Raw genomic sequence first — 16,957 nt, forward strand, 5'->3', positions numbered from 1 at the left:
ACCCTGGTAGCAAACCTGCACATGTACCCACTGAATCTAAAATAAAAATGGAAATTTATATATTTATACATATATGTATATAAATATATAAATTTTATATAAATCTATATAAAATATTTCTTATGCATAAAAGCAAATATTAACATTTATATATGAGAAATATACTAATCTATCAATATTTATTTCTCATATTGTATATTAGAAATATATTAATATTAATATTACATTATATTAATAACTAATCATATTAACATTTCTCATAAAATATTTATATATAAAATATTTTTTCAATATTTCAAAATAACTTAAACAAAAGAATTCATGAAGTAACATATAAAATTATCTTTGTCAAAATCCATCACTGTTTCCACACTCACCCCTAAGTGAATATTATTGACCATTCAAAGTTTGGTGTGAAGGTTTGTGGATTTTTATAATGCTTATACTTCTTTTACTTTACAATTTTTAGTCAAATGACAATATCTTATGGGCCCTTTTACAATTCAATGCATATAAATCTTATTTAAACAGCGGTTTTATAACGTTATGAATAAGCATGCGTTATTTAACTTAAGGCTGCAAAGAATATGTAGGTGTTCTTAGGGTAATATTGTTTCAAAGGACACAAAAATATCTGAATTATTTTTCAAACCAATTATTTCTCTGTAAAATTAATTTAAAGGAGATGTAGGTACGAAAAGGTAAAAAAGAGAGAGAGAGAAAGTAACTTTATTATTAGATGAGGCTTTGACTCAGGTTTGAATAAACTAGAGATCTGGTCTGAATTCTTTGGAAATCTCCTTTTTCTTATGATAGTAGACTGAAGGAGTACTGAGTCAAAGCCCCTTTATCCTGTTTCTCCTCCCTTCCCCAAGTATGATTCTTGAATATAATCAACCTCATGTTTGCACCTCCAACAGTGCCATAGGGAAAATGACATAGGAAAAGACACAGAGTATGAGGGTGAGAACAAGACTAACTCTCCAAGACTCTTTGGTGGCGTTAATGCAGAGAAAAGGAAGAAAAACAATGAAACAAAAAGAAAAAGGAAAAAAGGAGGAGAGAGAGGAGGAGGAGGAGAGGGGAAAACCAGACTCAGGTGTAATTGTAATACTTTAAAATATTAATCTCTAGAAATAATTCCTTTATTCTGTCCTGAAATCTAACCAATCATATTAACTTTCAAGAGGGCAAAAATCAAGACATGAGAAAAGAAAGGAGCATGGAGAATTCTCCTCTCCTTGAGGCTAGGTTACCATTCCAATAATTTTTAAATCCATCCCTTTTTCTCCGACCCCATAGGCTCTCCTACAAGCCAACATCATCCCTACAGGAACATGTGAAACTTTCTTTTCTCCATATTTATTTTTCGAGAACCCATTCCCTAGCAGTGGTCTGAGGGGACTTATCCAAAATATCCTTTATAAAAATCTTTTGATAGCTTTCCATTCCCTATAGCAAAAATTTCAGCATAGACAAATCAATCAAATGATACAGCACATTAACAGAAAGATAAAAACTACATGGTTATCTCAGTAGATACAAAAACAAAATTTGAAAAAACTCTAACACTCCTGGCAAATTAGAAACAGAAGAAAATTTCCTCAATATAGTACAGGCCATCTATGGAAACTCACAGTTAACATAATAATCAGGGAAAACTGAAAGCTTTTCCTCCAAAATCAGGAACAAGACAAGAATGCCCACTGTCACCACTTCTTTCAACACAGTACTGGAACTACCAGCAAGAGCAATTAGGCAAGGAAAAAAAAGAAAAAGAAAGAGACAAAAGACATCCACATGAGAGGACAAGCAGTAAAATTATCCCTGCAAATAGCAAGATCCTATACATAGAAAACCCTACAAATTCCACAAAAAATGTTAGAACTAAGGAATAAATTCAGTAGTTTTAGGTACAAAATCAACACAAAAATCAGTTGCACTTCTTTACATCATAATGACCTACCTGAAAAGAAGTCAAGAAAACTATCCAATTTAAATAGTATTTAAATAAAAACACTTAGGAAGATATTTAACCAAGGGTTTGAAGGATCTAGACACTCAACACTATAAAATATTGATGAAAGAAATTGAAGACAAAAATAATAGAAAATATATATCACATTCATGATCAATAGTGTTAAAATTACCATACTACCTACAGCAAACTACAAATTCAATACAATTCCTATCAAAATTCCAATCACCTTTTTCTGAATAAATAAAAATAATTCTAAAATTTGTGTGGAACCACAAAAAGCTCTAAACAGCCAAAGCACTCTTGAGAGAGAACAAAGTTGGAAGCATCACTCTTCCTGTTTTTATATTATATTATTAAGATATATTTATCAAACCAGCATGATACTGACATAAGAAAAGACATAGCAATTAATCAAACAGAATAAAGAGCCCATAAATAAACCCACACATTTAAGGTCAATTTATTTTAGACAAAGTTGCCTAGGAGACACAATGGAAAAAGGATAGTCTCTTCAATAAATGATGTTTGAAAAACTGGATATTCACATGCAAGAAAAAAAAAATAGAAGAAGAAGAAGTAAAAGGAAAAAAAGGAAGGTAGGAGAAAGGAAAAGAAATTAGGCTCTTTATTTTACACCACACACAAAACTCAATTTGAAATGGATTAAAGGTTTAAGTGTAGGATCTGAAACTACAAAACTCCTAGAAGAAAACAGGGAAAGGCTCCTTGACATTTGTCTTAGCAAAGATTTTTTGGATTTACCACAAAGCACGGGCAAAAAAAAATAAAAAATAGACAAATGGTATTACATCAAACTAAAAAGCTTCTGCACAGCAAAGGACGCAATCAACAAGATGAAAAGGTAACCCACAGAATAGGAGAAATATTTGCAGACCATAAACTAATGAGAGGTTAGTATTGAAAATATATATGGTACTCAACCTAATAGCAAAAAAAAAAAAAAAAAAAAGGAAAGAAAGAAAAAAAAAGAACCACCCAAATAAAAACAGGTGTATCTTCCGAATAGGTATTTTTTTCAAAAAAATAAAAAAGTTACTAACAGGTATAAATACACAAAGGTGCTTGACATCACTATCAGGGAAATTCAAATCAAAACCACAATGAGGTATCACCTCACTTCTGCTACAATGACTATTACTAAAAATAGTCACCAACACCTCACAAAAAAGAACAACTGTTGCAGTGCGTGTAGAGAAAGGGAAGTCCTTGTACACTGGTGTGAATGTAAATTGGTGCAGACATATGAACTAACATATAGATGTTCCTTAAAAAGTTAAAAATACAACTCACTTCTGGGTATGTATTTAAAGGAAAGGAAATCGATATCTTAAAGAGATAATCTGCACTTTATGTTTATTATGGCGTTATTTAAACCAGCCAAGACACAGAAACAACCTATCAGTCCACAGAGGGATGACTGGATACAGAAAACGCAGGATATACATTTAATGAAATATACTCAGCCAGAGGAAGGCAGAAACCGCCGTCTGTGACCTTGCATCTGACCTGGAGGACTTCATGCTAAGAGAAATGATCCCGACTGAGAAAGGCAAACCCAGGATGGTGTCACTTAACTGTGGACTCCAGGGAGCGCGCCCCAGGCTCAACCGCTGGCGCCGCCCACTAGCGTGTCGCGGCGGCTTCCGGGGGCGCCCCATCTGCCCCGCCCCCTATCTCCTCCGCGCTTGCGCCCGGCTCGTGTGGCCCCAGCAGCTGTTCCGCGCCCACGGGGCCTGGGGAGGCAGAGGCCCGGCCGTAGCTCTGCTCGTGGGCGCCGTCTCTCAGCAGCAGCAGCCAGGCCGAACCGGGCGCCACGCTAGGCGGCGCGGAGGAGGCCCCCACGGCGGCTGGCCAAGGACAAGGAGCCGGCCTCTGCCCGCACGAGAAGCGGCTGCTCGCGCGCGCCCGGGGCCACCCGCTGCCCCACGGCTGCGCGAGGAATGGGCAGGCGCGGGTCCCGGGCTCTCGGAGCACGGGTCGCTGCTCGGCTCCTTTGCACACTGCGGAACGCGGGGTTCGGCCGGGCGCGGCGGGGTCGGTGGCAACTCGCTCGGGAGCAGGCACCTGGTGAACTGACCGACCGCAGGGGCCGCCGCGCCTTCCCTGCCTGCACGCCGAGTTTCTCGGGGGCCGCGGAGGAGGAGGAAGATCCGTCCGGACAGGCCCATGAGGCGGCGACAGCGGCTGGCCGGGCTCAGGTACGTTGGATGTGACTGCTCGGAGGCAGCCTCGGAGCTCTGCCCGGCCCGGGAGACTGCCTGGCAGCGTCGGGAAGCACGGGCGGCCGGGCCCTTCCTGCTCCTTCCCTCAGCGCCTGTCTTGGCCTCCCGGAAGCGGGAAACCTTCCTCCCGGTTTTCAGGCTTCGGTGGAGACCCTTATGTTTTCCACCACTAAGGTTAAAAGATTCTGGAATAGAAGTACCAGAGGAGATGGTGAACCTTCTGCAATTCCTCCGATTTAGCCAGACTCCCTTTTGGGGCAGAAGACCACCCTTGAGCACCTCCCCAAGGGGTAGCTCCTTTGCAGTGTGACTTCTCTGATCTACCCCTAGGAATGAAGAGTCTTCTGATAACCCGATAGGGCCCTGAAAGTCAAAGGGCAAACGAGATTTCGTAGGACATAAGTTTGTGATCGTTTGAGGCGGGGGGTCACTCACGTTTCTGAACGGAATTGGAGGACCGTCAAAGCGGTGCCTGTGAAGAAGCGCGGCAGTCCTTTAAGTGGAGCAAAATTGAATTTTTCCATTTTTGCCAATATTTTGAATACAGTTCAGTGTATCGTGCATTTGCTATAAGATGAGAACTTTATGAAATATTGTGTTCAAGAGCATAAACGATGACTACCCCAGCCCTGCTGCCCTCTCCAGACGTAGGATCCCACCTCTGAACCTGGGGCTGTCCTCCTGACATCACAGCGCTACCTTGAGACTTTCTGCGAAGACTCTTATTTTTAGTGCCTTCATCACCCGGTGTTTGGGGGCATTCTTTTTACTTCTAGGCTTCTCAAAACACAAACGCTTTCATCTGGGTTCAGACGATGTGTTAATTCCTCATGTAGTAGCTGGCAAAGGGGCTAAAAACGCTGAAGTCTTCCTGATCTATGCACTCGATTAACATACACACAGGGAAGAAGAAGAAGAACCTCTGAGACATAAAATTCGAGCTGATCATGAGAAGGCCCTGGAAGAGACAAAAGAAAAGTTGAGAAAGTCAAGCAGCCTGGGCTGTGGCTCACACCTGTAATCCCAACACTTTGGGAGGCTAAGTCTGGAGGATGGCTTTCATCTGGGAGTTTGAGACCAGCCTGGGCAACATGATGAGACCATATCTCCGCAAAAAATCAACAACTAGCCAGGTGTGGTAGTGCCCTCTTGTAATTCCAGCTATTCTGGAGTCTAAGGTGGGAGGATTGCTTGAGCCTGGGGGGTGGAGGCTGCAGTGAGTCCTGATGACAGTGCAACACTCAGCCTGGGTGACAGAGTGAGACCACATCTCAGAAAAAAAGAAAGAAAATAAAAGTCAAGCAAGGAAATCCAAGCAGAAATTCAGACAGAGAAAAATAAGGTCCAAAAAAAGAAGACAGAGAACAAGCCACTGCCGCCAGTTCCTATTCCAAACTTTTTAGGCATGAAAGGTGGAGACCCCGAAGACAACATAAGAAAAGGGGAAAAAAAAATTAAAGCATGAAACATGCCTAGGATAATTATAGGACATACAGGTGGGGACATAATGAACTCAGACCTATTAAAAGGAAAGGATGTACCACTAACATTTGAAAGTTCACAAATGGGTGCTACCATTGTAGATGCTTTGGATACCCCTTATATCATGGGGCTCCATGCTGAATTCCTAGATGTGCAAAGATTGTTTAAGACAACCTTGAAGTCAGTGTGAATTCAGAGATGTTTGTGTTTGAAGTCAGCATTCAGTTTATTGAAGGCCTACTTGTAGCGTATCACCTTTCAGGAAAGGAGATATTCAAGATTAAAGCTGTGCAACTGGCTAAGAAACTTCTTTCTGCCTTTCATACATCTACTGGGATTCCCTGGACAATGGTACATTTACAGAGTGGAGTAGGGTGCAACTGAGGCTAGGGGCCTGCATGTAGCAGCATTCTGGCTGAATCTGGTACACTGCATATGGAGTTCATCCACCTCAGCTACTTGACAGCAGACCTGGTTTACTACAACAAGGTCATGTATATGCAGAAACTGCTTCAGAAAATGGATTGTCCAAAAGGTCTTTATCCAAATTGTTTGAACCCAGGAACAGGTCCCTGGGGTCGGTATCACACATCACTTGGTGATCTTGGAGACAGTTTTTATGAATACTTACTGAGAGCGTGGTTGATGTCAGATAAAACAGACTATGAATGGAGAAAGATGCGTGATGATGTTATTGAGGCTGTGAAAAAACAAGAACTCCCATGGATGTCTTATCTTTAGTAAAGAATGGATCAGTGGGCACTTGGAAAACAAGATGGGCATCTGGCCTGCTTTGCTGGGGTAATGTTTGCACTAGGAGTAGATGGTTCCAGAATGGATAACACCTGTCATTACTTAGAGCTGGGGTAGAAATTGCGTGTACATGTCATGAGTCATATGACAGATGGCATTAAAGCTAGGTCCTGAGTCATCCAAGTTTGATGGTGCTTTGGAGGTTGTGGCTGTCAGGCTGAAAAGTATTATATCCTCTGTCAAGAAGTAATTGAAACCTATTGGTACCTATGGTGATTCTCTTACAATCCAAAATACAGGCAGTGAGGCTGGGAACGGCACTGGCTGTTGAAAAGTATTGCTGAGTCAGTGGTGGATTTTCTGGAGTCAAAGATGTACATTTTTCTACTCCTACACATGATAATGTACAGTGGGGTGTCTTTCTTGCCGAAACACTAAAATATTTGTATGTGCTGTTCTCCAGTGGTGACCTTTTACCTTTAGACTACTAGGTGTTTAATATAGAGGCTCACCCTCTCCCTGTGTTACATTTAGCCAACACCACACTTTCAGGGAATTCTGCTGTTGGATAAAAGCAGTTCCAAGGGCCAGGACCAGTCTCACCTGTTTTGTTTACATGGACCACTATAGAAATTAGTCTGAAAACCTGGACTTCTAAGTCACCATGATAGTGTTCATATAAGAATGATGTGTGTTATAGCAAAGATTGCAATTACTTTTGCATCACCTAGTACTCTATAAACCATATATATTTTATATATATATAATATATATATTATATGTACATATATAGCCATATGTAACACTCTCTCTATATATAGAGAGAGTTATATAGAGAGAGTTTTATATGGAGAGAGAGTTATATATATTTATACACACACACACACACACACACACACACACACACACACGTATGGTTTGTAGAGTTGTGGAGTCTGGAGACAAGACTTCCTAAGAGAAACCCAAGAATATAGAGCACCTTGAAGGAGTTAAGGACGGCCTTCGGAACCAATTATGTATTCCTACAGTGGAGCAACTGTCAAATATTCCACATTGTTTCATTTTTCTCCATTTTAGTAATGTAATGAACTAAGGTAAAGAAAAAAGATAGTATAACTGCATCAGTGACAAGAAGACTCAAAAAACAAACAGAAGTGCAATCCATGTCTGAATATTCAAGTTCCCTATTGGATGAACAGACTGGCAGTCAATTCAAATCCTATTTAATAGGTTTAAATAAAATCTATTTTATTTAAATTTCATGGCATGGTTAAATTTAGTTTCCTCCAGGGGCATGATCTCACAAAAAATACTCTTCAAGTCTTTGTCTTCATATGAAATCATTAAAGCTGCTATTTATCATCACTACTACTTATAAGCCTGAGTTAGAGACTTTGTTCATGTGGTTCTGTCAGTGGTGGTTGCATGACAAAAAGTGCGGAAAATGCCACAATTGGTTGCCTTGAAACCTGTTCTAAAAGAAGTTTTTGGTTTTGCTGGTAGATTATTTTTCTGAACTAATAAATCTACCAATTAAGTTTTATCTACTTTAATCTCATAATAACATTAGGCGAGTCATCCAACTCACAACTTTATTTGTGTGACTTGGCAAAATTCACTGTACTATTATGTAGCCCTGAATTTGCCTTGATAAGCTAAATTACTTTTACAACTCATTAAAGCAAAAACAAAACACAGTGTAACTTTCTTAAATATTCTATCTGGGATGATACCCTTTATTATCTTACCAGGTGAGTGTGCCATTCACAAATATTTTATGTTTTTAAAATTTTTTCTATTGATATGTACAGAAATCAGAATAATTAGAATAGCTTCAAAATAGTTTTCAGTGATAAAAGCATTGAAGTAAGTATCTCAGAGATTTTCTCTTACCATCAGTAGGTTTTGCATTGTTATTTCTTTTTAAATAAATTACTAATTCTTTATATTTTGGCAAAAAATTTATCAGTAACTATGGTGTAAGATATCTAATGCTTACAAATTTTCTGTCACAAACTGAAGGGTCGTTTTTATTGTTTTAATTTAATTTAGACATCTTCCATTGACATTAATAAAATTGCAAACAGTATAACTAGTATGATATTTACTCTGAATTTTAAGATTTTATGAAACAAAGTTCATACAAGAAATCCACCTTGGAATTCTGAAGGTTTATTTCCTTATTTGATAATATTTCTTTTAAACTTAGCTTTTAGATTTAAGTTGGGAAAAGATTTAATGAATGAATATAATTAAATGTTTTCCAAGGTTGATCATCTTATACCACAAATTATTAAATAGTTCTCACAGCCCAGCCAATAATCCATAAATGACAGCCAGTACAAAAGTTTTCAATAAACATAGAAAATAAGGATGTAGAGCCAGTTACAACAGAGTTTTTAAGAGAGTTAAATTTTAGGACATGCTTTGAGATTGTAATATTTTTTACTACTTGAACCTTAAAAATTTTTAAATGATAAAGGTAGATTACTATAACTTTAGAAAAGAAAAGGGAAAGTACTTTGTTCTCCAAAAAGCCTTCTTGCTAAAAATAGCACAAGCCCATTTAACAAATCACTAAAAAAAAAGGCAAGAAAATTTAATTGTCAAAGACCCAGAGAAGCTGTGCAGATAGCAGTGGAGTCTCCAAACTCTTATTTTGTTTGGAAGAATGCAGAGTAAAGAGGCCTTCTTGGTCTTCCAGGAGATTCTCAAGGGATGAGGAGACACAACCTGTATCTCTAAGGGCTCTCATTGTATTAGTCAGATGACTGGAGTTAAGAGAAGACAGAGAAGTATTCAAGCAGAGTCAGTTCACAAGCAAAGAATTTGAGAGGGTCTTCTATACCTCTCCATACCTTCTGTGGAATGACAAGACTGGACCTACAACAGTACTTCCTTTTTTTTTTTTTTTGTTGAGACAGAGTTTTGCTCTGCCGCCCAGGCTGGAGTGCAGTGGCGCAATCTCAGCTCACTGCAACCTCCGCCTCCCAGGTTCAAGCAATTCTCCTGCCTCAGCCTCCTGAGTAGCTGGGATTACAGGCATGTTCCACCATGCATGGCTAATTTTTGTATTTTTAGTAGAGACAGAGTTTCACCATGGGCGTCAGGCTGGTCTTGAACTCTTGACCTTGTGGTCAGCCACCTCGGCCTCCCAGAGTGCTGAGATTCCAAGCGTAAGCCACCGTGCCCTGCCCTCCATTTTTTTTTCTTTTTTCTTCTCTCAGTACCAAAGACAATTCAGGCCAGCTGCAAATAACTTGCCAGCATTATGTTTTATTTTTGTTACAGATTTTTAACCCATTTCCCACTTAGGAAAAAAAAAAAAAAAGTACACCTTCCTGCCAGCACAGTATTCTTGGGGCAAACAGAAAATGAGTAAATTTCCTCCAAGATCAATTTTTATCTTATATTCTGCTTAGTACCCATACTTTCTTCTCTTTTTTACAGCTTTTTGCATTTTGTAGACCTTATTTCTCTGGTAAAATACTGCATTTATCAGCCCTTCTGCAAATAGCCCAGAAGTGCCCCTCAAAGAGTTGACACCTCACCTTGTGACTTTGGCACAAATGTGCAGAATAGATGGATTGGTTTGTGCATAACAGGAAAAAAAAATAGGAGTGTTAGACACCCCTTTACCTTCTACATGTATTTATCTTTATTTTAGAATAAAACTGTTTGGTTTAAGCCAGTTTTTTTTTTTTTTTTTTTTTTTAAGTTCAACTTGTATTAAGTTGTCAAAACCAAGAGAATGAGGCCCTACCTGAAAAGAAGTCTCAGTGCAGAAAAACAAGTGCCCCATCAGGTGGTTCTTACCTTCCGGTGGACTGTGTGTTTTACTTCTTTTTTTTTTTTTTATTTTTATTTTTATTTTTTATTTTTTTATTATACTTTAAGTTCTAGGGTACATGTGCATAACGTGCAGGTTTGTTACATATGTATACTTGTGCCATGTTGGTGTGCTGCACCCATCAACTCGTCAGCACCCATCAATTCATCATTTATATCAGGTATAACTCCCCAGTGCAATCCCTCCCCCCTCCCCCCTCCCCATGATAGGCCCCAGTGTGTGATGTTCCCCTTCCCGAGTCCAAGTGAACTCATTGTTCAGTTCCCACCTATGAGTGAGAACATGCGGTGTTTGGTTTTCTCTTCTTGTGATAGTTTGCTAAGAATGATGGTTTCCAGCTGCATCCATGTCCCTACAAAGGACGCAAACTCATCCTTTTTTATGGCTGCATAGTATTCCATGGTGTATATGTGCCACATTTTCTTAATCCAGTCTGTCACAGATGGACATTTGGGTTGATTCCAAGTCTTTGCTATTGTGAATAGTGCCGCAATAAACATACGTGTGCATGTGTCTTTGTAGTAGAATAATTTATAATCCTTTGGGTATATACCCAGTAGTGGGATGGCTGGGTCATATGGTACATGTAGTTCTAGATCCTTGAGGAATTGCCATACTGTTTTCCATAAACACAACTTATAACCAGCTTCAAGCAGATGATTATGTATAAAAGTCCAACCTGGGTATTGAAAGAATGCATTCTTTTTGTGGAGTATTGACTCAGATTCTCTATTATGTCATCTTGTGAACCCAGGGCTTTACTTGGTAGATTTTAACCAAGGAGTTTGAAATCTTGATTATCATCCTCTCATCTATCTGCTCCACTGTCCATCAAAGTCTTTGTCAAAACTCCAAGTTTGTTGATAAAAGATTGTACTTTCAGTTCTCATTATAATGCAGTTTCTCCTTAAGCCCCTATTTCTTTGAGTACATGAGTAAATGAAGGAATGAGTGAACAAACATTTATGAAGTATATAATATGTGCCAAGCACTGTGCCTGGCACCTTGAAACATTTGAAAGTTTTATGTGATTCCAGTGGCACTTTCTGTATGAGAGTAGTTTATACAGTTTTACATGTTTTTCAATATAAATTGTGTTACAACATTTTAAATTTTATATTTTATATAAATTAAAGAGAAAAGGTTTATAATACATTTTAAATAATGTGTACTATATCACTAACTATAATTGTAGCTAAAATTAAAGTATTGAAAAATGTCAAAGAAACAGTTGATTTTTGATGCAACTTTGACTAAAATATTTACTTTAGAAATAAAAGCACTTTTAGTTTGCTATATCACTTCAATTATTAAAATCAATGTTTTATAGAAGTGCTGGTTAGTTTAAATTCAAAAAGCTTTTGTCACATCATTCATGGGTAAAACTTGGAGTTGTAAATTGTCTTTGGTATGGGTTCTACTAAACAGTCCCAATACTGTTAAATATAAGGAAAAAATAATAATAAAATATTTTTAGGTTTCAAAAAGCTGTTTCTAGTAATAGAATTTTGAGTTCTTATTTTTTTTTTTTTAGATTTCCTCACACTCAAATTGGATAGCTCCTATCTCTCTCTCTCTCTGTCTGTCTCCCTCTTTCTTTTTCTCCTTTCCCTCTTTCTCTATATCTATCTATCTGTATAATTTTTAAGTTAAACACAAAAAATTTGAATACTATTTTTTAGTTAACAAACACAGTTGGTAACTAGTTTGGGCTGCACAAATTGTAAGCAGAATATTTGAGTAACCTGATATGGTTGGGATATTTCTCTCCTCCAAATCTCATGTTGAAATGTGATCCCTAGTGTCAGATGTGGGGCCTGGAGGAAGGTGTTTGAGTGATGGTGTGGATCCCTCATGAATGGCTTGGTGCCTTCCCCATGGTAATGAGCAAGCCCTTGTTCTGTTAGTTCACATGACAGCTGGTGGCTTAAAGGAGTATGGCATCTCTCTGTCTCCCTCTCTCACCGTGTGACAAACCTGTTCCCTTTTGCCATTTGCCATGAGTGGAAGCTTCCTGAGGTCCTGGACTAAAGCAGATAGTGGCACTATGCAGAACTGTGAGGCAAATTAACCTATTTTTAAAAATAGGGGTCGGGGCTGGTGGCTCATGCCTGTAATCCCAGCACTTTGGGAGGCCTAGGCAGGCAAATCACTTGAGGTCAGGAGTTTGAGCCTGGCCAATATTGTGAAACCCCGCCTCTACTAAAAATACAAAAATAGCCAGACACGGTGGCGTGCTCCTGTAGTTCTAGCAAACGGGAGACTGAGGTGGGAGAATCACTTTAACCTGGAAGGTGGCAGCTGCAGTGAGCCAAGATCGTGCCACTGCATTCCAGTGGTGATAGAGTGAGACCCTGTCGTCGAAAAACAACAAATAAATAAAAATAAAGTAAAATAAATTATCCAGTCTGAAGTATTCTTTTATAAGAACACAATATTGGCTAATACAAACCACATATGATATGGAAATATATTAATCCACTTATTCTGGCTCAAGAACATTGGTGAAGATGATTTTGTTACTTCAGCTCATTCAGATTATGATGAAGATTCTCTTTTTCGTTTACAACAAGTCAGAGAGCTTTTCTGCAAAGGGCAGATAGTAAATATTTTAGGTTATATGAGCCATACCGTCTTTCTTCTTACTTCTGCTGTTGCAGTGTGAAAACAGATAGAGATATTATGTAAATGAATGAGTATAGCTGTGTTCCAGTAAAGCTTTATTTACATAAGCAGGTAAAGGACTGCATTTGACCCACAGGTCATAGTTTTTACCCCAATCCCAAGATTAAGTAGTATAAGACCTGTTAGCCTTTTTTCTGTCTCTTTTCTCTGTACTGTAATTTACATAATCATTTCAAAACAAAAAAAGTGAATGTAGAATATAAAACAATAGCATTGAGTTGTTAGAATGGTGGTTGACAAGATCTAGGAGTGGGTCAGATTGGGAGATGTAGGCCCCAGTATACAAACTTTCCATTCTAAGATAAATAAGTTCTGAGGATATAATGTAAAGCATGGTGACTACAGTTAATAATACTAAATTATATATTTTGAAGTTTTCTAAGAGTAGACCTTAAGCATTCTCATCAAAATGAAAGAAAAATTTAAGTCCCTGAGGTAGTGAATATGATAATTAACTTGACTGCAGCAATCAGTTCATAATATATACTTCAGATCATTGTGTTGTACTTTTTAAATACACGCAATTTTATTTGTCATATTTCTTCACCTCAATAAAGCTAAAGAAACTACATAAAAATAATTGTGATAAATCACATTAACGGAATAAAGAATGAAAATCGTGGTGATTTTTTTCAAGATGGCTGACTAGAGACATCAGATACCAGTTCTTCTTTGAAAGAAAATTTAATGTTTCAGGTGAATAATCATGGCTCAAGTGAAATGCTGAGAGAAAAGTGTCAGAACCTTTTGGAGAACCCACAGGAAGAAGTTGGGGGTACAGGAAAAAAACGGGCATAGATGTCTGCCACATGAGCAACTTGAATCCCATGGAAAGTGTAGATGGGAGTGTGTCTTTTTTTCCTCACCCTTGTACCTGACTGCTTACCACCAATTTGTCTGAGAACTCCTCTGCCCTTGCAAACCCAGGCACCACTGTTGGCAATGATTGGGGAACTTCTGGAGGGCAGAGCACTGGGTGGTGAGTTCACATGGGTTTGCTTGCTCTCACTCTGAAACCCGAGCTGAGGTGGTGAGTGCCATACAGACTGTACATCTGTTTGGGACCTCTATTCTGTCCAGACAATTTTAACCCTCATGTCTCTCTGCATCACTAGATCCCACACAAATGTTTCCCAGAACCTTCTCTGCCTTTGGCAACTGCAGGGGACCAGCAGGACCTTGGGGAGCCACAAGATCCTTAGAGACCTAGCCTTTAATACAGGCCTTCACTAGGGAAGGGGGATTAGTCCACCAAAGCACATTTTGGGACAAAGGAAACTAGAATGCACATTCTTCCCTGATGGAGAGCCCTCCTCCCCACTTATAACCAGAAAATGGCTGTATTTCTCCCAGCAGAGACACAGGTGCAATGCTGATCTTTGAAAATGAGTATTGTCCTGTGAGCCCTTGAACAGGAGTAGATAAGGATGTGAGTTACATCCCAGGATGAGGAGCTAGTGCAACACCCTCCACACCTCTACCACCTGACAGAGACCTGTGTGCATCCCACAGTGAGCTTTCCCCCCGCCCCCCCCCCCCTTCAAGGAAGGGGCTTTTCCTGGTCATCAAATTGTCAAGCAACAAGCCAGCATCTGCTAGTAAGTGCAAACTACTAAACAGTAAACTGAACTGCATAACCATATACAAAACCTGTTGGCAGAAGGGCATAATACTAGGGAATGAGATAATCTTCCTGAGGCCTCTGCACTCCCAGCCCTGCAAAAGATAGTGAGTCAGATTATATACCTGTTATATTGCTACAACAATCAGCATTTGAGAAAGCCACTGCACAAAGACTGTCTGTAACCAAGAAACTCATCTAGGGCCTTAGCCTCCTGAAAGCACCCAGAATTGAAGCCAAATGATTACACACAACATGTAATCACACCCCCAAAAGAGAAAAGAATTGAAAATTGAAAATGTTATTCAAATGAAAGCAAATAAAAAATAACGAAGTGACAGTTTCTATAAATGAGAAATAATGTGAAAACTTCAACAGTACAGAAAGACAGTGTTTTGACACCCACAAAGGATCACACCAGTTCTGAAGCAATGGATTGTAACAGAAATAAAACTAAAGTGACACATTAAAAGAAAATTCAAAATACTAATTGTAAGGAAGCTCAGTGAGATCCAAGAGAAAGTTGAAAACCAACATAAATCAGAATAACAATTCAAGATATTAGTACAAAATTTACTAAAGAGATATTTAAAAAACAAACAGAACTTATGGAAATAAAAAACTCATTGAAGGAATTATAAAATGTAGTTGAAGATTTTAACAATAAACCAGACAAGCAGAAGGAAGAGTTTCAGACCTTAAAGCTCAGTCCTTTGAATTAACCCAATCATAAGAAAATTAGGGGAAAAACATAAAAAATTTAAAAAGCCCTCAAGAAATATGGGATTATGTAAAGTAATCAAACCTACAAACTATAGGCATTTCTGAGTGAGAAGAAGAAACAGTAAAAAGCATGGGAAATGTATCTAATTAGTTAACTCAAGAAACTTTTCTGATCTAGATAGAGAATTAGACATTCAGATATAAGAAGTGCAAATAACACCTGAAAGACTTTCTGCAAGACGGATCTCACCAGGGCATATATTCATCAGACAAACCAAAGTTAACATAAAGTAGGCCGGGCGCGGTGGCTGAAGCCTGTAATCCCAGCACTTTGGGAGGCCGAGACCGGTGGATCATGAGGTCAGGAGATCGAGACCATCCTGGCTAACATGGTGAAACCCCGTCTCTACTAAAAAATACAAAAAAAATCTAGCCCGGCGAGGTGGCGGGCGCCTGTAGTCCCAGCTACTCCAGAGGCTGAGGCCGAAGAATGGCGTAAACCAGGGGGGCGGAGCTTGCAGTGAGCTGAGATCCGGCCACTGCACTCCAGCCTGTGCGACAGAGCGAGACTCCGTCTCAATTAAAAAAATAAATAAATAAAAATAAAAATAAAATAAAGTAACAAATGCTGAAATCAGCTAGAGAGAAGTATCAAAGCACCTATAAAGATAGTCCCATCAGAACCACAGTGGACTTCTTGCCAAGAAACTGTACCACTCAGAAGAGATCAGGCTTCTATTTTCCGTCTTCTTAAAGCAAAGAACTGCCAGCCAAAACCTTTGGCTTTGGCTAAATTAAGCTTCATAAATGAAGAAGAAATAAAGTATTTCTCAGACAAACAAATGCTAAGGGAATTTGTCACCTCTTGACTGGACTTACAAGAAATGATCAGAAGACTTCTAAAGATGGAAATGAAAGGACAAAATTTGCCATCATAAAAGCACACATAAGTAAAAAGATCACATAATCTATAAAGCAGTTATACAATTGTTGCTACAAAACAACCAGGTGACAACATTATGACAGCAATAAAAACATTGCATTTCAATATTACCCCTGAATGTAATTGGCCTAAATATTCCACTTACAAGATACAGACTGGCAAATTAAATAGGAAAAGTAAGATCCAAAGATGAGAGACATACTTTAATGGTAAAAAGCCAAGCCTCAAAGAAAACCAGTGGGAAAAGATATACCACACAAATGGAAAACCAAAATTGAGCTGAAATAGGCATACTTATACGAAATGAAACAGACTAAATCAACAGCATTAAAAAAAGAAAGAAGGTTACTACATAATAACAAAGGGCTCAATTCAACAAGAAGACATAACTAGCTAAATGTATATGCACCCAATGCTGGGGCACCCATATTCATAAAACAAATACTGATAGACCTCAGAGAACAGACAGACAGCAATAATAATGGGGTATTAACACTGTTGACAATGCTGAGGCAGAAAATCAGCACAGAAACATTGCAGTTAAATTAGACTTCAGACCAAATCGACCCGACTGGCATTTTTCAGAACATTTTACACATGGTGGGATATACATTATTGTCATCTGCACATGAAATATTCTCTAAAATAAAGCATATATTTGGACATAAAGCAAATC

The 16,957-nt window shown here is 38.6% G+C and overlaps 1 pseudogene; it reads left to right on the forward strand.

Moving 5' to 3' along the window:
• Positions 1 to 4,838: 4,838 nt before the first annotated feature.
• LOC111533150 lies at positions 4,839 to 7,031 on the forward strand (annotated as a pseudogene).
• The last annotated feature ends 9,926 nt before the right edge of the window (positions 7,032 to 16,957 follow it).

Source organism: Piliocolobus tephrosceles, chromosome 21 (genome assembly GCF_002776525.5).
Source record: "Piliocolobus tephrosceles isolate RC106 chromosome 21, ASM277652v3, whole genome shotgun sequence".
NCBI lineage: Eukaryota > Metazoa > Chordata > Mammalia > Primates > Cercopithecidae > Piliocolobus > Piliocolobus tephrosceles.